Below are 14,428 nucleotides of genomic sequence, written 5' to 3'. Positions count from 1 at the left end.
GAAGACCTGGCCTGGACGTTCTGGCTGGAATGTTCCCATGAGGCACAGTGTCAAGACTGATTTGCTTATAGCTGGGTCTGAATTGAGGTAGTGAAGTGAGCTAAAGAACAATGATGGATTCAACCCAGATCTGTGACTGGGGGTGAGTGACTGAAAAGTTTCAGCACTCCGTCCATCATCTCCTTGTGTTTGCTTCGACTTGAACATCATCAGCTTTACATTCACTGAATGGGGCTTTGTGAATATTGAAAAGTAGTAAAGTTAGACTTTTTACCTTTGTGAATCAGGCCCTATTATAATGAGGACTTAAACACAACCACCTTCATGCACTATCTCTGTGGGGACTTAAACATCGCTATAATAACACAACATCTTTGTAGGGACTTGAACAACACTGTAATAACACACTATCTTTGCGGGGACTTCAACATCACTATAATAACATACCATCTCTGTGGGGACTTGATCATCACTATGATAACACACTATCTCTGTGGGGACTTGAACACCGCTATGATAACACACTATCTTTGTGGGGACATCATTGTTTTCACACTCTTTATAATGGGATTTAAGCTTTGAATGTACACACTATTTCTATGGAGACTTAAACAAAATCTTCACCCACTATCTCTGTGGGGACCTGAACATCTATTTTGGCAAAAATGTAAACAGTTAATCAAGCTTTGGGTTCCACTTGACCATATTCCTTGGTTCCATATGTTAATTTCTTTATGTGTTAGTTCCCTTATCTCCTCAGATTTTAAGAACTAATAAATAGGTTAAATACAGCTTAAGTCTCTTTCTTTAACCATGATATGATATTTTCTGTCACATTAACATAATCTGTCTTTAATGTATACCCCTAGTACAGCAATTCACTTATGAAGAGATTATGATGTTGTTTGTGTACATTGTTGATAAAATAAACATTTAGCCATGTGCCTTCGACTGAATTCAATCACAAATAGTGTTACGGACTAGGTCCCCACAAGGATGGTAGCACTTGTTCAAGTCCCCACAAGGATGGTGCTGTGCGTACGATTAAATAACAATATATTTGCAAATTTGAAGCAGGATCCTGTATCATGAATTTTTTCTTAACATTTTTCTGTTATTAGTCTGTTGTAAAAACATTCAGAAAGGTTAGTCCCCACAAGGCAGGTGTTCACACATAGTCCCCACAAGGATGGTAACACGTGTATGTGTGTGTGTGTGTGTGTGTGTGTGAGAGAGAAAGAATCAGAGTTTGTGAGTGTCACTATGACGTGGAGTCACTTAGGGCCAGATGTATCAAGTGTTTTCCCGTTTGCTAACAGGAAAACACCTATTGGGATGTATCATCCCAAAAGGCAATCGCAAAATAGGGAATCGCAATTTTTGCGATTAACTATTTTACGAATGCATTTAGAGAATTTTAATTTGTGATTTTCTAAATACAATGCAGGAAGCGCTTTTTAAATTGCGACCCTGCTTTAAGGAATAGCAATTTACCACCAACTTCAAGTTGGTGGTAAATTGCAAATCCTTAGAAAAATGCACAATGTTGCATTTTTCTAAGTTCCATCTGGCGTACATACATGCCCCTAGGGCATTTATGTGCGCCACATGTGCACACATGCATATTTCAGGGGTTCATCGGGGTGGCCTTTTGGCCCCCTTGCACCCTTGAAATTCCATGCACAATTTGAGAGTACCTATTGGGTACTCGCAAATTGCACATGCAATTCCCATTCATTCCTATGGGCCTCTAGGCCCATAAAAATGAATGGGAAGCCATTCCTTATTTGCGACTCGCAGTTTGGGAGTCGCAAATAAGGAATGTGTAGGAATTGGAAAAAATTTGCTGAAACCTACATACATTGCATTTTGCGAGTCAATAATAGCGAATCAGTAAAATTTGCTATTATAGACTGGCAAAATCCAATTTTGATACATCTGGCCCTAAGACTCTCGTGTTCAAAAGTAAGATATGCCAGTAAGTAAACAGGCCCCTGTATCTACTAGGGGTAGTAAAACACAGCCATTATTATGGACAAATTGGACTCTCACTCCCTGAGCCCCAGTGCCACCTCTGATAGTTACACTTCTGTCCACACAGCTCCCCTAGATCAGTCTTCAGCTTTACCCCCAGTTCTCAGTGTAAGGATGAAAAAATCAGTATTTTCCCTTTTCGTATCTCTTTATTTTGCTCTTTCAGTCTCACTTTTTCTCACACTTTTACCTTGTTCTGCTCTTTCTCTTTGTTTCTGCGACTGCCGTCCATCTGTTTGCTCACATGCTTTCCGTTTCTCACACAATTGTTTCCAGTGACACTTGACCCCTTTCCCTCCGATTCCTGTCACCTTCTCCCTTCTCATCATTCTGCTACCTCAGGCTTTAAGTGGGCCGGGTCCTGCCAGTGCTCAGCACCGGCAGTTCTAAAAAGCTTGTGCTAAGACCAGTCCCAATGGAGCTCTCCATTTTCGCCCTCGCCCTCAGGATGAAAAAACATAAATCTTGACTCTGCAGCAGTACCAACCATCACTGCTTTTGATGTAACTTTAGAGACACATTATAGTTTTTTCACAGTCTTATCATTTCAGAACTCAAGCATTTTCAATATGCTATACAACAAAGCCATAGTTGTTGCATATATATCTTATGCAACTAACAACCATTGACAAAGCCAATAATCCGGGCTTCTTGTAGGTGTAATGTTACTTGTATAATATATCTCGATGCAATGACAGAAGCAGCATAATACCAGTCGGGCGGCGCAGTAAGCTAAGCAATGATTTTCAGCTAAGGTGTTTTTAAACCACGCCCTTAATTACATTGCCACACCCCTTTGAGAGATCCCCCCAGTTTGTTCCTCCCACTTAAAGCCCTGCTGCTACCGTTTGTCTATATCTATCTCTCTTTGACTCCCCTTTCCTGTTTATTTTAGCAAGTTACAGTCCTTATTTCTCTAACTTTCTCATCATTTCTATTCTTTTTCTTTTTTATCTTAGTTCATCTTTCTTTTTGTTTCTCTTAGACTCTTTCCCTTCTTCCTAGAGACACTTGTTTTGAGGCAAGCTAATTTAGCCCCTCTGTTTCTCCCACTTTGTCTATTTCTGGTGGGGCACTCTGTCAGTTCTCTATAAGTTTAGATGAGACATCTCACTTTTTTCCCGTGACACCTGCATTGCACCTGTCTCTGTTCTTTTCATATGAGCCCCTTTCTACATTTTGCTGCCCATTTTCCCTATGTGTAACTTTTCCGAGCAGTGCTTTAAATGAGCCGGTATTCAGGTGTGTTCCTCTAACGGGGTCTCTTCACAAGTGCTCCTGCATTATATGTTTTTCTGTAATCACTTTGGTTACCCATGCAGATTTTCTTAAACCCCTAATAAAATCGTTAGGATACCTCAGATTTTCAGAGGCCCTGAATCATTTGCAACTATTAAACACCCCAATTTTCTGCTGCAGGGGGAGTTCTTTTCTTAAGGCAGCAGTAAGAGCGAGGAATACCATGGTTGGATAAGCTTGTATGTCTTATTTCATGATGCTATTGTATTTTAACTGTATTTTATGCTTTTTAGATATTTTATTATATTTGATGGTGTGATATAGTTTTATTATGCACTTTGCACTTTATATTGACGGTAAGTACTCTTCACTCTACATGTGGGCGCCGGGATCTATTCAAAGGTTTAGGCTTTTGTACCACTTCTATCTTGCTTGTTTGTATTTAGCAGCGGTCACACTCCTGGCCATCTAAGAGATGTACTGGTACAATAATTGTACTGGTACATCTCTTTGATGGCCTGGATTGGCCAAATAAAGACTTATTGAAGTGAGCTGGTACTCACAGGTACTGAGTACCTGCACTTCTTTAATGTGAAAGGGAGAGTACTTGCTCTTCCCAGTGGGTACTTTTAAGGGGAGAGTTCATTCTTCCCAATAGCACACATGCATTACTGGGCAGTGAGTACCCACCCTTTCATAATTCCGTTTCAACCCCTGCTTCCGAGTACTTTTTGATGGCATTATTGAAACTTCTTTTGTTTCCATTGCATCAAAGCTGCAAGGCTGCAGCGGAACCACAGCATGCAAAGAACATTCCCAGCGCCTCTTTTCCTCTGTCACTCTCAACGACAATCTGTGTCCCTCTTTTTTCGCATTAGCTCTTGGAATATCCGACTTTTTTCATCTCTTTCTGTCCCTCTTTTTCTCTTCTCAATTTCTCTTCTTCTGTGCCCTTTGGTGCCACTTTTGCACGATGAAAACTAAAGTATAATCCCGGCCTCCTGACTTAATCCTAATGTGATCCTGGGTAAATCACTTATGCTCCCGGGCCTCTGTTCCCTCTGTTAGTTTTGGAATGCTAAGACGTACGTAAAATAAAATGTAGAGTCCTGTTTAGGGAGGAAGAGCGTAGAAGTAACTCATTTTACAATGTGGCGCTATCCAGGCTGTCTCTCTTTCATGTCGGCTGTTTTTTCAATTCTGTTCCTTCTGTCGAGTGTGTCTCTAGCTCCTAGCGCCCCCTCCTGTCCTCTTGCAGTCTCATAACTATCGAAGAGGTAACGCACACAGCAGTCATGCTGTGTGCTCTTGTGCAGTCTTTGCCTGCGTTGACTGTGACAGCCAGAGGGAAGCTTTCAGCAGCAGTTCTAGGGGACCACTCTCTGGCTTTGGCCTACCCCGCCTGACCCACAGCGCCTCTCCAGAGGCAAAGGCCGTCTTTGAAATACCCAGAGTTTCTCACATCTGGGCATAAACTGAATAGTTTAAAAGATTCCTACACACGTATGCACAGTTATATGACACAACATGTGCTTTATTGCTGTACAATAAACACCTTATTGTTACCCCACTCATTGGTACTCATTTAATCGACTACGGGACACTGCAAGGCTGAGTGGGGTCAATCACAGATCCATGCACTGTAAGATCGATGCCACGCTCTCAGCCATTGCTGATTTAGTTGTGAAGCGCATCACAAGCTTCTTTGTGCCCAAAGGGTGAAGGATCAGCACCTGGTGCCTGTGTGGCCAGATTCACAGCTGTGGACACCATCTTTCAGGGTGCATGGGGAGGTTTACATTGTGCCTGGTGAGGCCGTATGAGTCGACCAACATCCAGGGTGCATGTTGAGATAGTGCATAATGAGGTTTGCATTGTGCCAGTGGATGGTGAGGCGGTGTGACTCTCATCTGCGGGCACCAACCTCCAGGGTGCATGGTGAGACAGAGAGGTTTAAGTTGTGCCTGATGCACGGTGAGGCCGTGTGACTCGATTATCTGTGAGCACCAACATCCAGGGTGCATGGTGATATGCTGCATAGTGAGGTTTACATTGTGCCTGGTGCATGGTGAGGACATGTGACTCAGTTATCTGTGGGCACCAACTTCCAGGGTGCATGGTGAGGTTGTACATTGTGCATGGTGCGACTGTATGACTGGGTTATCTGTGGGCACCAGCTACCAGGGTGCCTGGTGAGGTTGTACATTGTGCATGGAGCGACTGTATGACTGGGTTATCTGTGGGCACCAGCTTCCAGGGTGCATGGTGAGGTTGTACATTGTGCATGGTGCGGCTGTATGACTGGGTTATATGTGGGCACCAGCTTCCAGGGTGCATGGTGAGGTTGTACATTGTGCATGGTGCGGCTATATGACTGGGTGATCTGTGGGCACCAGCTTCCAGGGTGTATGGTGAGGTTGTACATTTTGCATGGTGTGGCTGTATGACTGGGTTTTCTGTGGACACCAGCTTCCAGGGTGCATGGTGAGGTTGTACATTGTGCATGGTGCGGCTGTATGACTTAGTTATCTGTGGGCACTGGCTTCCAGTGTGCATGGCGTGGTTGTGCATGGTGCGGCTGTATGACTGGGTTATCTGTGGGCACCAGCTTCCAGGGTGCATGGTGAGGTTGTACATTGTGCATGGTGCGGCTGTATGACCTGGTTTTCTGTGGGCACCGGCTTCCAGTGTGCATGGCGTGGTTGTGCATGGTGCGGCTGTATGACTGGGTTATCTGTGGGCACCAGCTTCCAGGGTGCATGGTGTGGTTGTGCATGGTGAGGTTGTACATTGTGCATGGTGCGACTGTATGACTCGGTTATCTGTGGGCACCAGCTTCCAAAGTGCATGGTGAGGTTGTACATTGTGCATGGTGCGGCTGTATGACTGGGTTATCTGTGGGCACCAGCTTCCAGGGTGCATGGTGAGGTTGTACATTGTGCATGGTGCGGCTGTATGACTGGATTATCTGTGGGCACCAGCTTCCAAAGTGCATGGTGAGGTTGTACATTGTGCATGGTGCGGCTGTATGACTGGGTTATCTGTGGGCACCAGCTTCCAGGGTGCATGGTGAGGTTGTACATTGTGCATGGTGCGGCTGTATGACTTGGTTATCTGTGGGCACCAGCTTCCAGGGTGCATGGTGAGGTTGTACATTGTGCATGGTGCGGCTGTATGACTGGGTTATCTGTGGGCACCGGCTTCCAGTGTGCATGGCGTGGTTGTGCATGGTGCGGCTGGGTTATCTGTGGGCACCAGCTTCCAGGGTGCATGGTGAGGTTGTGTTGGTCACAGCGTTGTGGGTGTGAATCTTCATGTGAATGGGAGTTTCCTAATCTGCTGCATGGGTGGGACCTGCACATGCCGCTGTGAACATCCCTAGAAGCCTGTGTGTTCTACACCCTTAAGGTGTGAGAACAGCACCCGGTGCATAAGTGTGAGCAGACTTTAGTGTTAGTGTTCGGCTCAGACTTCGGAGCTTGTGTCTGGAAAGACACCGCGCACCGTCAGAGTACAGAAACCTTGGCGTAGATTCGCCCTTGTTTACAGGGGTGGACACCCCCAGCCTCGTCTTGCAGCTGCATCCAGGGCACAGCCTTAGCCTCTGCGCATGACTTGAGTAACACAATCGTCCACGGTCAGCCATCTCCAGGGGTTTTTTTTGTGTGCATATTTCTATAGCGCGAACTCGACCCAAAGGTATTGAACCGCTTTACATGAGCACCGTATTTACATTACACATTCAGGCACGGGGAGATTAAGTGATTTGCCCAGAATCACAGGATGTGGACGTGACCTCGAGGCTCGAACCCTGGTTTCCTGCACCAAAGTCGGCAGTTTAAGCCGACGGACCACATCCTCTCCCCAGGGCACACTCCCCAGGGTCATGAGAGACACCGATTGTACCTGTATGGCGCCCCTTGTGGTGTCATCTCTCGCTACCTACTGTCCTGTATTGCTACATCTGTCTAGCGCTTCATACCCCCATGAGGCTCTGAAGCACTTTTGTTTAGAGGTGTTTAGTGCATAAGCAACCAGAAGCCAACATACTTCTAAGTGCAGCCACCTCTCGGATGCTGGTCCAGCCTCTGTTGCATTTGTAACCACATAACTTTCTACGTGCACATGTGTGGCACATTCCACTCTGTCTAGACGTCATTAGAGTGTAGGCTTAGCTTCTTTTTCACGTATGTATGCATGCAGTGGCGGTGCGTCCGTTGGGGGCGTTGGGGCGTTGCCCCACTAAGCTGGAACAGCCCCAACGCTCCCAATGGACGCAAACTCCTGCAAGGGCATTTACGTTTCAATCCAGCCTGAAAGTCCTTTTCAGTTTCACTGAGTGCGCGTCGCAGTCTGTGGGTGTGTGTGGGGGCAGGGCTGCCGCTGACGTGGAAATAGCGGCGCGCAGCAGTCCAGAAGACAGCAGTGTGCAATGCGCATGTCAAGTTTTGGGCTCTATTCTGGAATCCTGGCCCGAACATGCGCACACGTGTGTGTGGAACTTAGAAACTTTGACTACTACAGTGGTGACTGGGACCCGAGGGTGCGTCTCATAACGCAGCCCCCCGGGTCTCATTATGGGCAGGTACTAACCCTGCTCTTAAGCCAATCCTGGCGCTGCTGGCACAGTGGCGCTGGTAATGCAGCGCCAGGGTTGGCTGAGTCTATTCACCGCGCAGCGCGCGCAGTGCAGCAGTCAAGTGAGTCATGGTGCGCCGTACGTATGGTATGGCCAATCACACTGCGGCAATGTGAAGCCATGCAGTAGTGATTGGCCATTTCAGTCTCTCTCTACGCTGTCGGCGCACTACGTCACCGCGCCAGTGGCTGCTGCCTGCCACACGACACACACGAGACGACACACACGAGGTGCGAGGAGTCACGGTCAGAGAGAGTCACGAGTCGGAGCGAGCACGACGAGCAGACGAGACACAGTGCAGCATCCAGCAGCGAGTTTTGACTCTAGTATGTATCACTCACTATAATGTGGAGGCTTAAGCTTTTGTATTTTGTAATGTGTACACTGTACAGTACACTGTCACCGAGCCCTTCGACTGAGGCCCAGTCCCTTACACATAAGAACCCCTCTCTCTCCTCACTTGCACTTACCCAACACTCTAGCCAGCCAGCGGTCCATGCTCTGGTCTAAAAATGTTTTCTTCATACACCGGACTGCCCCAGCCCCTCCCGTCACAGCACGAAGATCCCTCCTTGCACCCAGGTTCGACTGTACAGTTCCAAGACAATTCCCCTCCTCCCCCCGGCCACCACCTCCACTCTTCAACTTATTCTCAATTAGGATCCAGGAATGTGCTCTTAAAAGTGCAGTCCAAACCCTAGCAACAGGCAAAATAACAGCACCCTCGGTGAGCCCAGGCCAGGCAGGGCCAGTCCCTGCTCAGAGGTGCCTCCGGTAGGAGGTATCGACCAACTCATAGGCACGAGGGCTCCCATTTGGGGTATTTTTGCTTCATTCTGTTATCTTACACACTAGTCCCAATTTAAATGGAAAAAATACACTCAAAAGTAGTTATCTACAAGTGTTTCTATCCTCCAAAATACCTCTACAGAAAAAGCTGACACTATCTTTTTCGGGCTGAAAATGCAATTTTTTAAAATGATTAGTTACTTTCCATCCTAAATATCAGAGCTTCCTTTCCATTTCTATACCCTTTCATCATTTTGACAGAATGAAATAAATCTGACTAACATAAAACCCTGCCCCCGGGCTCCGGGACAAGAGAACGGGTGTGTACGACTGCGACTCACCCTTTGGGGCAGACCTAGGGCAGATGGAGGGGTGGATGAGACCCCCTTCCCGCCTCCAGTGGTGGTCGGACAGGAGCCTGTGTGTGTGGTACAAGGCTTATTAGGAAGAAGTGCGCTGCTAGCGTGGAGGAGTACAGGCGGCACAGCGAGAGAGCATAACATCACACAACACACACTAAGTAGTATAACAGAAAGCTAATAAAATACGAGGAATGCTCCCAATCCCGCTGTCAAGTACGAAGCGAGGGGATGCGCCCAAGAGAAGGGGAGAGCAAACAGAGACATATGGAGGGAAAGGGCGCAGAAAAAGACTTGGGAGGAAGAGTGTAATGAACCGCAAGAGGGAGAGAAGAGAACGGGGGAGGCAAAGTGAAAACAATAGTGACAACAGAGAAAAAGGGGACAACAGAGTAGAGATAAAAAAGGATGTAGAAAGGAATGGTGAAGCGGGGGGGGGCAAAAGAAGAGACAGGGGAGAGAAACAAGCGTATGAAGTGCAAAGGTGAGAGACTACAAGACAGAGAGGGGTGAGATGGGGTAGGACAAGGTCAATAAGATGAAGAGGAAGAGGAAGGAAGAAAGCAATTACGAGGGAGTAGAATGAGGAGCACGCGAGAGGAAGAGACAAGAGATGCGAAGAGAGGGAAATGCTGTTATAGATGTAAATGCAGAGATGAGAGGAAGTGTGAACGAGCGAGGAAGAAAAGGGGCAAGGAATAAAATAAATAGAGAAGGAGGGGAGACAAGAAAATGGAAATACGATGGAACGGAAGGAAACTGGAAAGGAAGGGAGTACGAAAATAAGGCAAGAAAGGAGAAGGGCAGAGAGAAGCAAACAAAGATCAGAGGAAGGGCTCAAAGAAAGTAAAGTAAAAAGTGGACAGGGGGAGCTTGATGGCGAGAAAGCTGGAAATTTGCTTGAAAATGCACCATTTTTCCACTCTTTTTCCAAAATGTTCACGGGGGGGTAGAACCCCCCCGAACCCCCCTTAGGATGTTCGGGCACGCTCGCTACGCTCGCTATGCTGAAGTACGACAAACATTTTACGCCCCACCACTTTCAAATGTCACCGTCCGCCACTGTATGCATGCATGTGACAATTTTCCACTTCGTGTATATGTGCAGTCATCTCTAGCTGTAGGTTCATGTCTGTTGTGTGTCTTTGATTACCACTGTGTTGGGACAAAAATAGCACCTGGTTGATCTGTTGTAGCAAGCTCTGTGTAAAACAATTTGCTATTTCCATTATGCCCCTCTGGCTTGTGTATGTTGCATCCAGATGGCCTCAGTTTTTGGCAGGGTTCAGGGTCAATCTCATCTGCACGAGTGTGAGGAGAATGCCACAAACTACTTAGAGCAGGAAACTCCAAGGTCATGGGTGAGTGTTGCATGGGTGTGTGGTCAGCACGCCACACACCTCTGCCTCTAGGCACCTCCAGCCCATGGTGCATGTGTGTTTCCGAGACCCCACATTTCTTTGCATGTTGACAGGTCTATGGAGCAGGCTTTTTTCTGCTGCTAGTCCTTAATATTTGCCTTACAAGTCTTTCTATGCACCTGTCACTACAAACAGGTCCATCAATTAGTAGGTGTAAGTGACCCTACACAATCCACAGCATACAGGTATCTAGATTCAGAGTCATACCCTGATGCATTGTGTGACCTTGCTGCTACATGCAGCCTTGCATAGGTTGTGGGCCCAGACTCTCTCTTTCTCCAGAATGTTACTACCTTCTGCCTGCTCTCTCCTGGGCACGTGGGTGATCAGCCCCTGCAAGACCTCTCAAATCTATGGACTGAAATAATGTCATCATCACATACTGTAGTTTTTAAATCTCACACTCAGTCTGTAAAACGGTACACAGCCACTGCCTTTTGCTACTTTTAATGAATTATGTTGATCGTTGAGATTGCACTCTATAAGCCTGATTCACAAAGGCAAACTTACACTTTCGTGTAAGTTTGCGGCTTTTTAGTATTCAAAAGTTACATGTGAGGTTTTACCACTCCACAGTCCCTATAAGTTTGTGTGTGGTGTTCTCTGCACCCGATGCTATAAATAAGTATAGAGATTGTGGAGTCATAAAATTCTGCACATAGTTTGTGAATACCAAGGGCTGTATTATACAAGTGCCGAGCCTGCGCATCGGTGCCAACTCACCTTAGCGCCAGGACGCCTCAGCAATCGAGTGCTTTATAAATATATCAGTCAGTCAGTGCCCCGGGTGCGCAACGGGTGTTTGCACCTGCATTGCACTTTTGTATTACAGAAGGGGCCACATACGCTTGTTCGGCCGCTTCTGTAATACCGATAGTTTTGACGCACATAAAGCGTCATCGCTATCTTCAGAGAGCATTCCCTCATTTGCATGGGGGTGTGCTCCATGCAAATGAGGTAATCACTTTGCCTCTGCCCCTGTGCCGTATTACAGACACGGGCGCAGAGGCAAAGACGCTCTGAGGACGCGCACTATAGGGCGCCACCTAAAATATGGCACACTGTCAGTGCTTTTCCTGATGGTAGCCCTCTGGAGGGGGGAAATGGGCTCCCATGGACCCCCCCAGACATTCCCTTGCAGGCGGGTGCAGTCACTCACTGCACCCACCTGCAAGGGGATCTCTATTCCCCCTTCAAAGTGCAGGTGGGTTGCCGCCGAGGCAGTGAAACACAGCGGGCTTTAAAGCAACTCTCTTCTGAGGGAAGGGAACTCTATCCATTTGAATTATAATGGAAAGGAGCGGAGTAATATTACATAATATAAACAAATAAATGTTGTAGTACAACAAATGAATTTATATTATTTGTTTTTATTTCTCATTCTTTATATTTCTTAATATTGTTCCTTCCTGATTTTTTCAATTATTCAATCATTAAATAGTATTCCAATCAACTAATACATTGGTTTTCATCTAAACCTATACATGTACAACTGTTACATTAATTCCAACTAACAAAATATTCAAAATTTCAAACAATATAATAAATCCGTTGAGTGAATATTGCTCAATGTACATAGCCATACAGCCGACGCGTTTCGTCCTGTCTAGGACATCATCAGGGCTGTAATGAAGGAGAAAAGAAAAAAGAATATCGTATCACTCTCCATTGTTCCATGTATGATTCTTACTAAGTACCTATACAAGGAAGAAATGCATCCCTAGTATACAGAATATACCTATTGAACAATACAATCATTAAAATAAAAATCAAAAATATGCATTTATGATCGAACACTGTTAACAATTATTTTCCATTCTAGTGATGAGCTAATCGCTACTTTGACCCCTGATTTTCCAGTTGTGCCCTTGGTCCCACCCATGGCCATATTATTCCTTTCACGTGTTCCATTACAGAGTGGATAACCCACAACATCCTGCCTATAATATAACTGTTTACAAAATCAACATTCATTTAAGAACTCACAATTTATTATCAAACTTAAAGATATAAGCTCCAATTCAATTTTATATTTTCCAAAAATTGACCCTTTTGTCATAAAACCACTCTACCTCTCCCATCCTGCTAATAATATCCAAAAGCTTGCATTTCTCTAATAATTATTTCTCACCTTCATATTACATGGAACAATCCTTGCACAACTATGCTTTCCTTTACTTTAATTCACCTCTTAGTTTTCCGTTGCTTTGTTTATTGTCACCAATTTTTTTTTTTATCCCAATCAATCCTTCTGTATACGATTGATTAATCTAAAATATATAACAAAAGACACATTAGTGATAACAATCCTTTCCATCCTTCCATTAGTAAGTTGACACGTCCAATTTCCTTATCGTACCTATAATCTTATGTCCTCACAACTCCCACATCTGATCCAATGATCCCGCTCAGTTGCTTATAATAGCCATTATCCGTTTGAAAGCTCCAAGCTTCCATCAATATTATTGCAAATTCAACTTGTTTGTTATCCTCCTGTTCACTGACTATTTAACTGTAAATGTACCCAAAAGACACCACATTAATATCACTACTATCAATCCTCCAAAATTAAAATAAAACGCCCTATTACAAACACGTACCTTGCAACAGAAAACCCTCGTGACTTGCAGCCGGTCCGATAGCCTAGCTCTGTAGCCTGATACCGCTAACTCTCCTTTTGAAGGATTCAAGCACCAATCATTTTCTCCGATTTCCAAACCTCATTACCATATCTCTCCGGGTGTTTCCATTCTGGTCCACCCGTTTGAACCTCCAATCAAATCACGTTTAACTACATCAAATTCCAAGCAATGTCTGAGTGTCTTTCAAACATTGCCGACCAATCATTTTCTCCGTTTTTCCAAACCACGTAACCAGGGTGTTTCCATTCTGGTCCACCAGTGTGAACTTCCAATCAAATCACGTCAACTACATCAAATTTCAAGCCATGTCTAAGTATCGTTCCAAACATTACCGACCAATCATTATCTCTAATTTCTAAGTCCCGTTACCATGTCCCATTTGGGTGTTGACATTCTAGTCCACCAGTTTAAACCTCCAATCAAATCACGTTTAACCACATCAAATTTCTAGCAATATCTGCATATCTTTTGAAACGTTACCGATCAATTATTATTTCTGGTTTCAAAGCCTCATTTACACAAGGGCTCAAGTAACTCTATCTCTGGTCCGATTACCCTCACCCAACGTCCGTGAAGAACAAAAATAAAAATAAATAAAAATAAAAATATATAAGGACGCCTATTCCTGTTCGCTAATACCATTATTGACAATGTCAAGCTAATTATTGTTCCTAGTTACTACGCCTCATTCACATTTGGGCTCTGATAGTTCCCTATCCGACCTATTTAGCCTCACCCAACATCCATGAAGGACAAAGATAAGGGAACACCTATTCAATACATCAACAGACCAGTATCTAGAAAGGATCCTTACAACAATTAGTATTGTGTATTCCTGGACAGATCCCTAATTTTACAAAATTGGTTAACACTGAAGAATCATGCCTGGCAAACGCCCTCAGTCACCAATACCGGCTGCAATCTATTGCGATTCCTGCTAGAAATTCCATCTCATAATCCAATCACAACCCATCTACATTAGCAATACTGCAGAGGATACCACTGGAATTATTTTATTCCAAAAAATAGTGGAGCTCAGAATCGCTGTTTAAACCCAGCTCCACTGTTCTACACCTACTAATCCATCATGCCTCCTCCTGTCTGATCTTTAGTTCCCAGTTACCTCCTCTACGTCCTTGTTCTATTTTCCGTATACCATGGAACCTTACATCTTTACTCAGTGGATTTTTTAGAATAAAATAATTCCAGTGGTATCCAAGTCACCACCATGCCACCTTCATTAACTTCATGAAAATATTAGGGACTGGGAACAGTGTAGCATTACCTGTAGGAGTTTCAATGACT

The 14,428-nt window shown here is 44.9% G+C and overlaps 1 long non-coding RNA gene across 1 annotated transcript; it reads right to left on the bottom strand.

The window, feature by feature from the left end:
* Nucleotides 1-11,889: 11,889 nt before the first annotated feature.
* Nucleotides 11,890-13,257, bottom strand: LOC146859141 (uncharacterized). The gene is made up of 4 exons (XR_014979740.1): nucleotides 13,082-13,257; nucleotides 12,841-12,993; nucleotides 12,613-12,751; nucleotides 11,890-12,104 (listed from the first exon to the last, which is right to left on the bottom strand). It is a non-coding gene; the product is annotated as an uncharacterized LOC146859141 (long non-coding RNA).
* Between the last annotated feature and the right edge of the window lie 1,171 nt (nucleotides 13,258-14,428).

Source organism: Triturus cristatus, chromosome 3_2, assembly GCF_964204655.1.
Source record: "Triturus cristatus chromosome 3_2, aTriCri1.1, whole genome shotgun sequence".
In the NCBI taxonomy this organism is placed as follows: Eukaryota; Metazoa; Chordata; class Amphibia; order Caudata; family Salamandridae; genus Triturus; species Triturus cristatus.
The sequence above is the reverse complement of the archived record's forward strand: the minus strand, read 5'-3'. Positions and strand labels throughout refer to the sequence as shown.